The following is an 11485-nucleotide window of genomic DNA, read 5'->3' as shown; positions in this document are numbered from 1 at the left end:
GGCTAGTTTTGCTGAAAGGGTGGTGTTTTTACATTCACAGACTCCCGTCTGAATAAAACGTTCACAAGTTCAATTGATATTACTGGAAGGATCAACCCAGATCCCTCATTTGGAGTAAATTTCAGATATCACAGGAAGCCTTTGAATGTGACACACTTAAAAACACACAAAACATTTTTTCCATTTTGGTGTTCTAGGATGAGAAGTGTTTTTGGGAAAGCTACATGTAAATATTTTAATGAGTTGTCTAGATGATATTAGGTTATATAGTAATACTAGGGTTCCCATTTCCAATAATCATCACAATTTACACACGAGGTTGGAAGTTTTCAACTTCATTAATAAATCCATGACTGGACGTTTCAATGTCACTGATCCCAATTTGCTTCCAAAATTTATAAATTGAAAGGTGATATGGCATGTAGCGTATTTTATCTTGCCTCGATCTTCAATTTGAGGATGAGGAGGAATGAATGTATCTGGCAAAGCCATGGGGCCCATACACCAGTAAATCAAAGATTAATAATTTAAGTCCAGGTAATGAACACTGAAGGGCAAGCGATGATAATTGGATGCAGAAGCTGTGTGTCTGTTGTTTTCCTGTTATCTTTTGCATTAGCAGTGTGGTTGCCTCTTTGTCACCCTCCGCGATGGGCTGTCCACGCGGCAAAACTCTTCGATCAAGGGGGTTGCCAGACAACGATGTTGCATCTCCAGCAGTGAGACGTGCCGTTCAGCCGGCCGGCGGGATAGAGGTAAATAAGCCTTAATGCATGTACATGCTACATGGCAGGCTTCTCTCAGAGCAGCAGGGGAGCAGTGGCACACATCTATTAAGGTTTTCTGGTCGGCCTTAATTCCCCTGTTTCTATGACTCTAAGCTCTTGCACCAGACTCATTTATTCCAGGAAAACCGGATTTGTGCTTGTGCATACAAGAGGCAAATGACTTTGGGATTTTTCTCTCTTTTCCACCTGACCCCACAGTTTTCTTCTATTTTAAAATATTACTACTGTGTCATCACTCTATCTTTTCACTTTTACAAGATAATACTCCGCCATGTCTAATTTCCCAAGCAAATTACCTGCCGCGTCTCAGCCTGTGAAGTAATGAGTCCGACCAGGGATGTTATGTGTCACCCCCCCCACCCCCACTGCTCTGTCCAGGCCGTTAACATTTACAAATGGAATTATATCAGTTCATATTCCAGCAGTTATTCAAGCTCAGTTCTGATTGGATAGAGGAAAGCTGTGATTAAGACTTCCTCTAAAGTCTACCAATCAACACTGGGTCTTGTACTTTGACATAAAACTCCCGGCAGTAGTAGGCCACTAAACCCCCTTCAAATATAGAGACCGAGCTAAGACATTAGCTCGGTCTCTCTAATGCTGTAACTAGGTAATTAGGCTCCTGTTGCGTCTTGGCCAACTTGCACTGCTGTAGTAGGTGATGAAACTCATTGTGCTTTTATAGCAATCGGCCAGCTTTGTCATTTCAGGTGACGTCATCATACCTGGCCAACAAAGGAAAGTTGTAACTTCATGAGCATGCACCTTTATTTACTCACAAATGTTAAGGAATAAAACCGGTCCTCCAGATATTATTGGCCCTCGGTGAAGTGTTGTAAAATATACTGTGACTTAAATAACAGTTGAAATCCAAGATACAGCTTCTGACTTAATCTATGTAGAGGATCCACGAATCCTCGAAACACATTTCCAATCTGATTACCTCATCAGATACATTTTTAAAGTCAGTCGCTCAATTCAGAATGTTGATGATCATTCATATAATAAATGTTAAACTATATAGAAACACTGAAGGTAGCTAACACACTGTGAGACTCACTATTTGTTCAGAAAAGGAGTCAATTGTTTTTTAAGAAACTATTTAAAAAACAAAACATGTCTTCTGAAATGATTTGAAGTAATGTTTTATCAAATTATTATGTTACATCACGTTACAAATTGTGATCAAAAAAGCAAAAACAGATTCACAAACACATCCTAGTATAGTAAGACTTATGAAAGTTTTTTGCAGCTTGGGCCACTCTAAAGTTCAGAATATAAAAAATTTTGTTTGAAGCTGTAGTTCAAACTACTTCAGTGCCAACTTCAATCTAAAGTTTTGAAAGCAGTTTATGATTTCCCATACACAGTGTGTATGTCAATGGCTCTATCTGTCTGCAGACTTGTGATATGCATTAAAAGCTTTGTGAAGTGAAAATGTCATGAGCCGATATTACAGGAAAATAAGCAAAAGTTCAGTGCCGTTTACCTGCCTGCATCTGTCCCAGACAGTGTTATTGAGCAATACATTGAGATTTCACTTACCCATAATGCTCTAGTTATCTTAACAATTATGTTAATAATAATTATGTAGGATTAAAGTTTTTTGTTGAGTATTTATCTTCAAACAGGAAGAATATATGACAGCTGAAGGTTATGAATATTTAATGTCACATTTGCAGCATTGACTTCAATTTCTGAGGGAGCACCAAGCTTTTAAACGGAATCACTTGAAATAAAAGGCTTGTTATCTATAAGTGCATTTAGACTTTCTGCTTAAAATGGGACTGTTATCAGCCGCGCGCTTCATTAGTAGATTTCCGATTGCTCCTTGTTCAGAGAGCCAGGCCCTTTGAATTTCTGCTGTGAGAATACAAAGTAAATTCCATCTCTCTGTTTCTCTGATGGTGTCGTTCTTGGTCTAAATTCCACTGTTCTGAACATGAATTTCACTGGACAGCTGCTAAATGCTGGTAAAATGCTTTGAGGTTTCCATTTGCACCTTCTGAGATGATTTCTAAGCACATCCCCTTAGATCCATTAAATTCAGCTTTGAATCTCTTGACAGTTCTGCGAGTCATCCACATGTAACTTTCCCATGTGATTACGACGCTCCTTGATCAATCTGAGTGAATCACTTCATGATTGAGCGCCTGAATCTCCAGAGTCTGGGGCCTGAAATTGTCCTTTATAGATTTGGTATTATATCTCCAGCACTCCTCCTCTGCCGCTACGCAGACTTTCACATTTTCAATTTCACCTCTCTGCCTTGTCTTGCCTCAGGATGAGGGTGACACTCACTGTTGCACTGATGAAATGTGTCTTCCCATTCATACATCTGTGGAGCACATCTAACCCATGTGAAAGATATGGTCCAATTAACTACAACAGGGTTTTAGAGGGACACGATATGGGAACCAAACAAGTAACGTGGCTCTGCTCTAGTGTTAAGGGGTGATCTAATCCTGGGAGAAAGCAAATCCCCTAATATTCTATCTGCCTATCCGAACCATGACATGGTTTGGAATGGCGACTGCAGGTTCAATCTGGCCCTATCCATCACAGGCTGTTACAGGGCAGGGAAGTGAGTGATAAAGCTCAGAGCATCCTGGAAGACAATATTTCAGCATTTCATCCGCATCCTTGGCCAATGTGACCTGCTTGCTGAACACTTTTTAAGGGGTGTCCAATTCAGTGGAGCACTGCTGAGCCACGCACATCTGCATAAGTTGCTGTCAGACGGGAGATAGTATTGTGAATTGTTTGGTTATCATAAAAGAAGCTGCTTTTGTCTCAGCCCTATGGAATACTAAGTTTTTGTATTTGCAACACAACATTCATCCCGTGGTTCTTTTTTTCTTTTGTATGTGTGTATTCCTGTGGTTCTTGTATGGTAATTTATCATCCAGGTCTTGATACATACTGAGAGAGAGCCAAGTGAATGTATTGGCAACTGGCTCCCATGCTGCTGTACATTACCTTGGGCTATGAAAACAGTAAGGATGTCAGACATAGATGCAACGCTTTTTTGCATTCTCAAAGAACATGAATAGCCAAACCCGGCAGAGAGGAAATGGAGGTTCAGGCTGTGGTTCACCAGTCTCTGGCTTCCGTGCTATGTTTAAGTTTCAAAAGCAGGTAATTTCACCTTGGGTAGAGGTAATGGAAACAGCCTAGGTGGGCAACGTGGTGGAGGTTTAATAATGGAAACCAAAGTCTGCAGAGACAAGCCTGTCTTTTTGAGCAACAGAGAAAGTCCATTACCCTCAGTGTTCCTTTGCCTAATGCGACATCTTATTCGTAATTGAAAATCAGAGGTGTGTTAATGCTCACAGATCAAAATGTAGTGGAGTGGTGGCCTGTAGGCCATTGTCAGATGGCTTGAGACAGAGCCAGAAATATCCTCAAAAGAAGGAAAGTCGTGTTCTTAAACATTCCTTCCAACCCTTTTTTGTCTGACATATCCCAGAGCCGAGCTGTAGTTCCCCCAACACCAACACCGTCACTCAAGATTTTAAAGTGGATTTTAAGTGACACTGCATGAAAGCGGATATTAAAAGGATCTTTTTATACGGATGAACTGACTATTTTCAGGCTGTTTTTGGTGACTTATTCTTTCTTAACTACCACTTGAAGTGGCTAATTATTTGAAGTGTTTGTCCATTACTTTAAGCTGTGTTTTCTACATTTCTATCCATTCATCTAAGCTAACCATTTCATTACTAGTTTAACTTTTCTTCTAGCTTTCACGCAGTTTGTCGGGAAAAACATGGCCTTCGGGGTTTTACAGCTGACTCAGGCTGCCAGCAGCACTGTAATCTGTAATCCTGACCTGGTGTTAATTTCCTGCCCACAAAAAAAATTAAAACAGATTCTTTATCATATTGTCATTAAATGATTTATATTTTTCTTCAGTACTTGAAATACACCACAATCTCCCCCTCTTTCCACTGTCAGCTGTCACTGATCTGAAGTGTCATTGGAGCAATTTTTTTTTCTAATCACAGTGGAGTTTCTGTGTTTCCATGCATGTTAAATGGTTTAGATAGTTAAATTGACACTTAAAAATATGCACAACCTTAGTCATTTGCCTAATTACTTGCTTGTTGATCATTTGTGAACGGCACTCATTTGCATTTATCTTTTCTTCTCATAGTCCTCCATTTCTGGAGGCTCATGGGTGTGCTTACTTGTAAACTAATTACTGTAATGATGTGAGACCTGAATAAGTGACTCACGGTACAGTGAGAGTTTCCTTCTCTCTTTTAAAGTTATTATTATTTCCTGTGCAGCCACTGACTTCTTTCCAAAAGGGGACAGGAACTGTTATCCCAACTTACTCATGATTTACAGCTGCATGTATATCTGCTGTAGTCAACATATTTATTAGTGAAAGTGACATTGCATTATGCCGACTCCCCCTGAGGAATATTAACATTAAATATCATGCTCATCCAGCTTCACGATAACCCGGTGGCTGGCTTTGCGGGGCGAGAGAGTGTGTGTAAAAACTTCCATATTAAAAGCATTATAAAGAGCAGATTTTTCACTCCCACCTCCCTCATGAAAAATGTACAGCGGCATATTCATTACTTCATTGAGCTAACTGAGTGTGACAAGCGGAGAGCTGCAGCGACGGAGGGCAGCAAAGCAGCACTACAATAAAGCCTTTGGCCACTCTCTGAGGACATAGCTACCCCAGCCACTCGTGGGAGCTTCCTCTCTGCACACGGTTTGGATTTTTCCAAAGGGGTTAGAGTGCGGCACACGGCATGAGACGGAGTTCACTCCAGCCAATTTGCTCTCTAATCTAATGCTTCCATAGTCCAGCAGTAATCAACTCACTGCCTTTATGGTGTGATGAATATGACCCATGAGCTAGGACTTGGGGCCCTTATGCTATAAATATCGCCATGCATTTCCATTAGTTTACAAGACATATGCACATAATCCCAGGAGTGGATGCATTTAGCATCAGACATGGGGCTTTTTGAATGAGCTGTATTGTATCTCATGCATACAAAGAGATAGCTAGAGATACTGTAACCGTCATGAGATATGTAGCCCTGTATGTATCGGCCGGTGCCCAATGCATCAAAATGTTACTGTATGCACTCATAAGATAAACAATTGCAAACCATACAATATCTGTATACTGTCTACTGGTCCCATTTATCTGTTTAATATATTGAAACACTGATTCCCGAGCACAGTTCAAGTTGAGGATGCTGCCTGTCTTTATTTTTGGATGATCCATTCACTGGCCCTTGCAGCCCTGTCTCCTTCCGGCCCTGCCTGTCTGATCCTGGGGTGTTATCCTGGGTCACCCCTCTGCCCTTTTGTCTGATTAACAAAAACAATGCCCTGCCCAGAGCTGCATCTGCCCATATTGTCTCCAGCCACAACAGAACTACAGTTGTGACTTTGCTTTGATGACCCTCTGCAGCAAAGGCAGCAGCATCAGCAGCGACAATGCCTCTTAATCAAGAGCAACAGCTTCTCTCAGACGAATGTGGGCTGCGCAAATGAATGGATGCCGCACTGTAAGATTGGGCCCGGCACCAGGGGTGAGATGTGAGATTTAAATAATTTCTGAGACTGTGGAGGAGTCTGGAGAATGGCAGACAAGCTGACTAATAATACAGGATTCAGTAACAAGGGCTGCTCGGGCCGAGGTTGATATTTGAATTCCTGCAACAATGAAAAAATAAAAATAATTAGGATATGATGCTTTGAGGCGGTTTTATTTTGGTGAACAGACGAATTTCTGGTATGGGAATAATTAATGGATTCCAAAAGCAATAAATCATGTGGACCTCTGGACCTACATCACCTCATTTATTACAACAGCATCAGCACAGCTCTCATGAGACCTAAGATTGATGCAACAAATGGTGTGTGTGTTTTTTTTCTTCTTCTATCTGGAGAGCGATTTTCAAAAGGAGCCCACATCAGATCTCACAAGTGTCATTTGTGCTTTCCTCTTGTGGAGGAACGTTGTGTGGGAGTCAGGCATATTCACCACTCAGCTATCAGAATAACTCTAATTAGGCTATTTTTAACACATCCTTTTCAACAGCTCTCGGGTGTTTACATTTGCTAATGACAGCCTGAGTAAAAATCACCTATCAACTAGCATCACCATCATCGCCACGAACACATTAAGATGAATCCTCTCCCAAGAATAAAAATGCCATCTAACCCGGGCTGCCTTCACTATTTATATAGAGCATGCATATGTGCAGTAGCTGCAATATGCATACTTGTGTATTCATGTGACATTTTTACATTTGACATTACATTTCAGCAAACTAATTAATAGGCACTGAGGCACATCGTTTTGATAGTATTGGTTTTTTTTGTGTTGTGAGGACGAAACATCTCTTTCAAATAAGTGCATGCACCATATTAGATGATTTGTAATTACTCTTTTTGCATCCATGTGATTTTTTTCTAAAAATACAGCATATCCTTCTGTTTATAAAAATATCTTGTTTATCGTCGTTGCGCAAAGAAAAAAACAACCTTTTAATATTTCATCAGGGGTTTGAAGTGTGTCTGAGTATTCAACACTGAGTTGATGGTCACCTTGATCTACAGTAAGGGTATACCAGGCTCATAATGTATCATCTTAATATTACAACCGGGACTCATATTTTTTTCTGTGATATTTGTGGACTGTCAGTAAATTCATAAGGGACAGGAGAACATACACAGGCCCGTTTCTAGTGTTACCCTCTGACAAATCAGGCTATATTGCTCCATCTAGTGGCCGTTGGAGGAAAAGCAGACATCTCCAATCCACAGAGGAAACACTGTATTTTTTTCTTTTTTAATAAGAATATAAACAGTTCCTAACCCATCACAAGACGTAATGTAGCATTCTCTCAGGAGCATCACTAAGCCCTGAGGCAAGGCCAAGTCTTCTCATTATTATTTGCCACCAAAACACATTTGTGTGGAGTAATGTTCCAGGGACAGGAGCCTCCCTGAATATGGACAAACATTTCTATTTGGTCTGTGTGATAAATAAGTATTTGTACATCGCCAAGATAAAGCAGCTCAGAGGAAACAATATCGGCCACGAAAGCTCCTCCGAAGTGAATTGCATTGGTGTGTAGCGTCCAAAATAGATAACCAGGAGATGATTATTAGATCTTTCCTCCCATTTATTACAGAAAATAGAGAATAAATGTTTACAAATATATTTCATGCTAAGGTATGTGAGGATGCACAGCGCCACAGCCGGAAGGTCATGTGGCCTCTTTCCAAGTGAGTAATTTGATCGGTGCAGCAAACAAAGACAGTCTCTGGGCAACCAGCACTCACTGCATCATTATGCCCATCGGCAGATCTATGACATCCTCTGTCAACCACACACATACAGAAAGAGACGCACACACACATTATTTCTCCACTGGCAATAATGACTTCAGTTTTGGATCCCTTCAAGCCTTTCTCCGCAGAGCTACATGTCATCAGACGACTGAACCACAGTTTGTACGGGACTGGTGGCAGAAGTCTGGAACCTGGATGCGCAAAGGGTCCTCTGGCAAGATCGCACCCACCTGCTGAGCACGTCAGCCTGGCTCCATTACGGTGCGACGTCCCCCTGCTGGATCACTGCTGTGGTCAGCTGAGTGCCGGAGCGGAGGTGGTCCTGGGGGTCAAAGGACGTCAGAAATTCATAGATTTCCATCATGTGGCCTCTGCCCTTCGGGTCCCTCCAGGCTTCGGAGAGAGGCCACAAACAGCCCCGAGCCCCTCTGGTGTCTGTGTAGACGTGAGTGAGGACGAGGCCTGGAACTCCAGGAGGATTCCCGATGAAGTCTTGAAAGCAAGACTCAGTGGTAGAACAAAAAATAACAGTTTATATTTACATATAATGTTAATAACATTAACATTATATCTGTTGCCTGTCTTATTTCATATCAGATGTTGTGCCTGTTGGAAAGTATACGTCAAGGCTGGATTACTAACAGGACAACTGCCGCAAGGCCCCAAACACTAAAAACTGAAATGTTTAGAGCTGATATAATTAATAAATGTACTGATTATCTACATTATATTGTTTTAATTGTTACCTTGGTCATGACCTGACTGTGTTTTATTGAAGAATAGACAGTGTGTGTAGAATATAGTAGCTCTGTTTTGTTGAGCTGCAAACTCAAACTGAGGTCGTTTGTAAGGTCTGTATCAAATATCCAGGAGAAGGTTATGCCTTGTGTTTATTTGAGGACTGAAAGTGTATTCAGGACAGTGTATTTACAAATGTCAGCTGGTTTAACCAAATCATCATACACAAACACAGTGTTATTATACTGCTAATTCTGCTGTGTGCTGTTTGCCAGGTGGGTGCTGGACATTAATTGTACAGGGAACTAGGGGTCAGTAGGAATAAGGGGAGGATTTTTGCCCCAGTGCCTCTTGACAGAGTAATCCCAGTTAATACTTTGTATAGTTATGGTTCCGAATGTGCCTTTATCCCAGTATTTGTTTTGTTAGGTTCAACCAGTCCTGTTAAAGTTCGACCAGACTCACAGAAGACATTTGCTAAAGCAGCGAGGCACAGCCATCTCTCTGATAAACACACTGGACCTCAGGTGGGTGATGACTGACTGTATTGCAAAAACAGCATTGATTTACTTGCATTTATTCATATTCCATTAACACTGCAAACCCCAGTAGATTTTCTGTTTTCATTTACTTCAATTTTTCCACCTTTACTCTCAGGGCATAAAAACAGATGAATACAATCAATCTTGCAGTGCAGACAAAACAAACATTTGATTGAAACAAAAGCTGTTTTTTGTTCTGGATAATTAATCACTTCACTATCATAACGCATATTAAATATGAAAGAATAAACCACACACATACACAGAACTCCCTCCGGGTTTCACCACAACAGGTTGAAGCCCCACACCAGCAAAATGTAATGTGGGCAGGTGTTCACTTTGAGAATATAATCATGCTTTATTATCTTGCTTCTCAATCAGCTAATTGAAGTAATCATAATTACCCTGACATACATTAGGATGGTTTGGAGCAACTTTACAGCAATCTGCTGGAGTGAAGAGCGGGGGCTTGATGGATGCTTGTATTTGAACTGCCTGACACGTGGGAGGAGAGTGGTGAACCCGGTGCTGCTCACCGATGTGTTCAAACATCTAATTGTCTGATTGACTCAGAATCAGATTCACTTAATGGAAGGTCTATCTGGATTTTTGTGTCTTGCACGTGTCATTCAGCAGCATTGAGGTTTAGGTAGGACAGCTCCAGTCTGTTGCTTTGTCAGTCCACCACTTTGGTCCAGATTGAAATAGCATAGCTATTGGATTGATTGCAAATACATTTTCTTCAGAAATCCATGAGTCTGAGAATGTGAATCCTGATCACTTCGGCGAACCCCAGACTTTTGACTCCACAGGGAACTAGTTAGTTGACCCAGTTGAAACAAATCAACACATCTCAGCGTGAAGCAATAGAGCCATACAGCATGTGCACAGAACGGGGAGAAACCCCCCACACGCCAATACCCACCACTTACACCTACATGGAACACAATTAAAACACCAAGCAACCACATCAGCATGTGGCATAAACGCAACAACTGTACATGTCCAGTATGTCCACACATGACGGAGGTGATATTCCAGTCTAACACCACAATACATATCAGTAGAACGCTCCGAGTCCACTGATTCCATTGGTGTTTGACCAACTGTCATCGAATAAGCAGCTGAAGACGAGCAAAACAAAAATATCGTTCCAAAAATGTGGGCATAAAATGGCATCTTGAATCGCATGTGCTACATGCTAAACGTGAAGCTGTGAAGCCACGCGGCAGCTGCACAGAAACCGGTGTCAAACCCTCTTCACCGACACGAAACACAAGTAAAACACCGAGCAACTACATCAGCATGTCACATTAACACAACAACTTGCCATGCCCAGCATGTTCATGGTGACAGAATTGATAGCTGCCGCTAACGACATGCTAACAACACAAGCTACACATCATGCTAACGCCCAGCCTCCGCGGATTCCAACGGCATGCTTTCTCTAACTCTCACACCAACATGCAGCAGCAGCTCCGCAAATGTTCGTATCAAAGAGCGCTATACATAAATCAAGTCTTACCGTCGAAGTGTTGTCACGAAAAGTTGTGTTTCGATCCATAAATCCGCTTCGGTGTGCGAGCACAAAGACCACTCGTCGTTTTGAGATGTTAATCCGCCTGGTCCGTCGTTCTTCGACAGAACGTGAAATGTGGCCTCGAAAAAAAAAACAAATTTGTCTGACGACATTACTACACCACAAAGATCGTTTACAGAAAGACAGATGATCACCCGTCTTCGTTAAAACGGTTACCCAGGAATTTTAGCTAAAGTGAACATGCAGATCTGGACTCATTACAGACCTAAAAGTATAAGTATAAGTAAAAGTTTATTTGTACTGTAAGGTCATCGGATTGGTGTCATGTAAAGAACGGAAGGAATGAAGAAGGAAAGAAAGTTATCAGCATTAATTAGTCTATTCTGATTCAGTATTTTAGCCACTGACAATAATAAAACTATAAATGTTATTTTTAAGGAGTGCATCTCCTCTGATCTGAGACTACGGACGGAGAACTCACTGGCAGTCCGACGCTTCACATACACATCTGCAACCCAGAGGTCAGAATCCAATGACCT

Source organism: Scophthalmus maximus, chromosome 10 (assembly GCF_022379125.1).
Source record: "Scophthalmus maximus strain ysfricsl-2021 chromosome 10, ASM2237912v1, whole genome shotgun sequence".
In the NCBI taxonomy this organism is placed as follows: domain Eukaryota; kingdom Metazoa; phylum Chordata; class Actinopteri; order Pleuronectiformes; family Scophthalmidae; genus Scophthalmus; species Scophthalmus maximus.
This window is presented reverse-complemented; position numbering follows the sequence as displayed.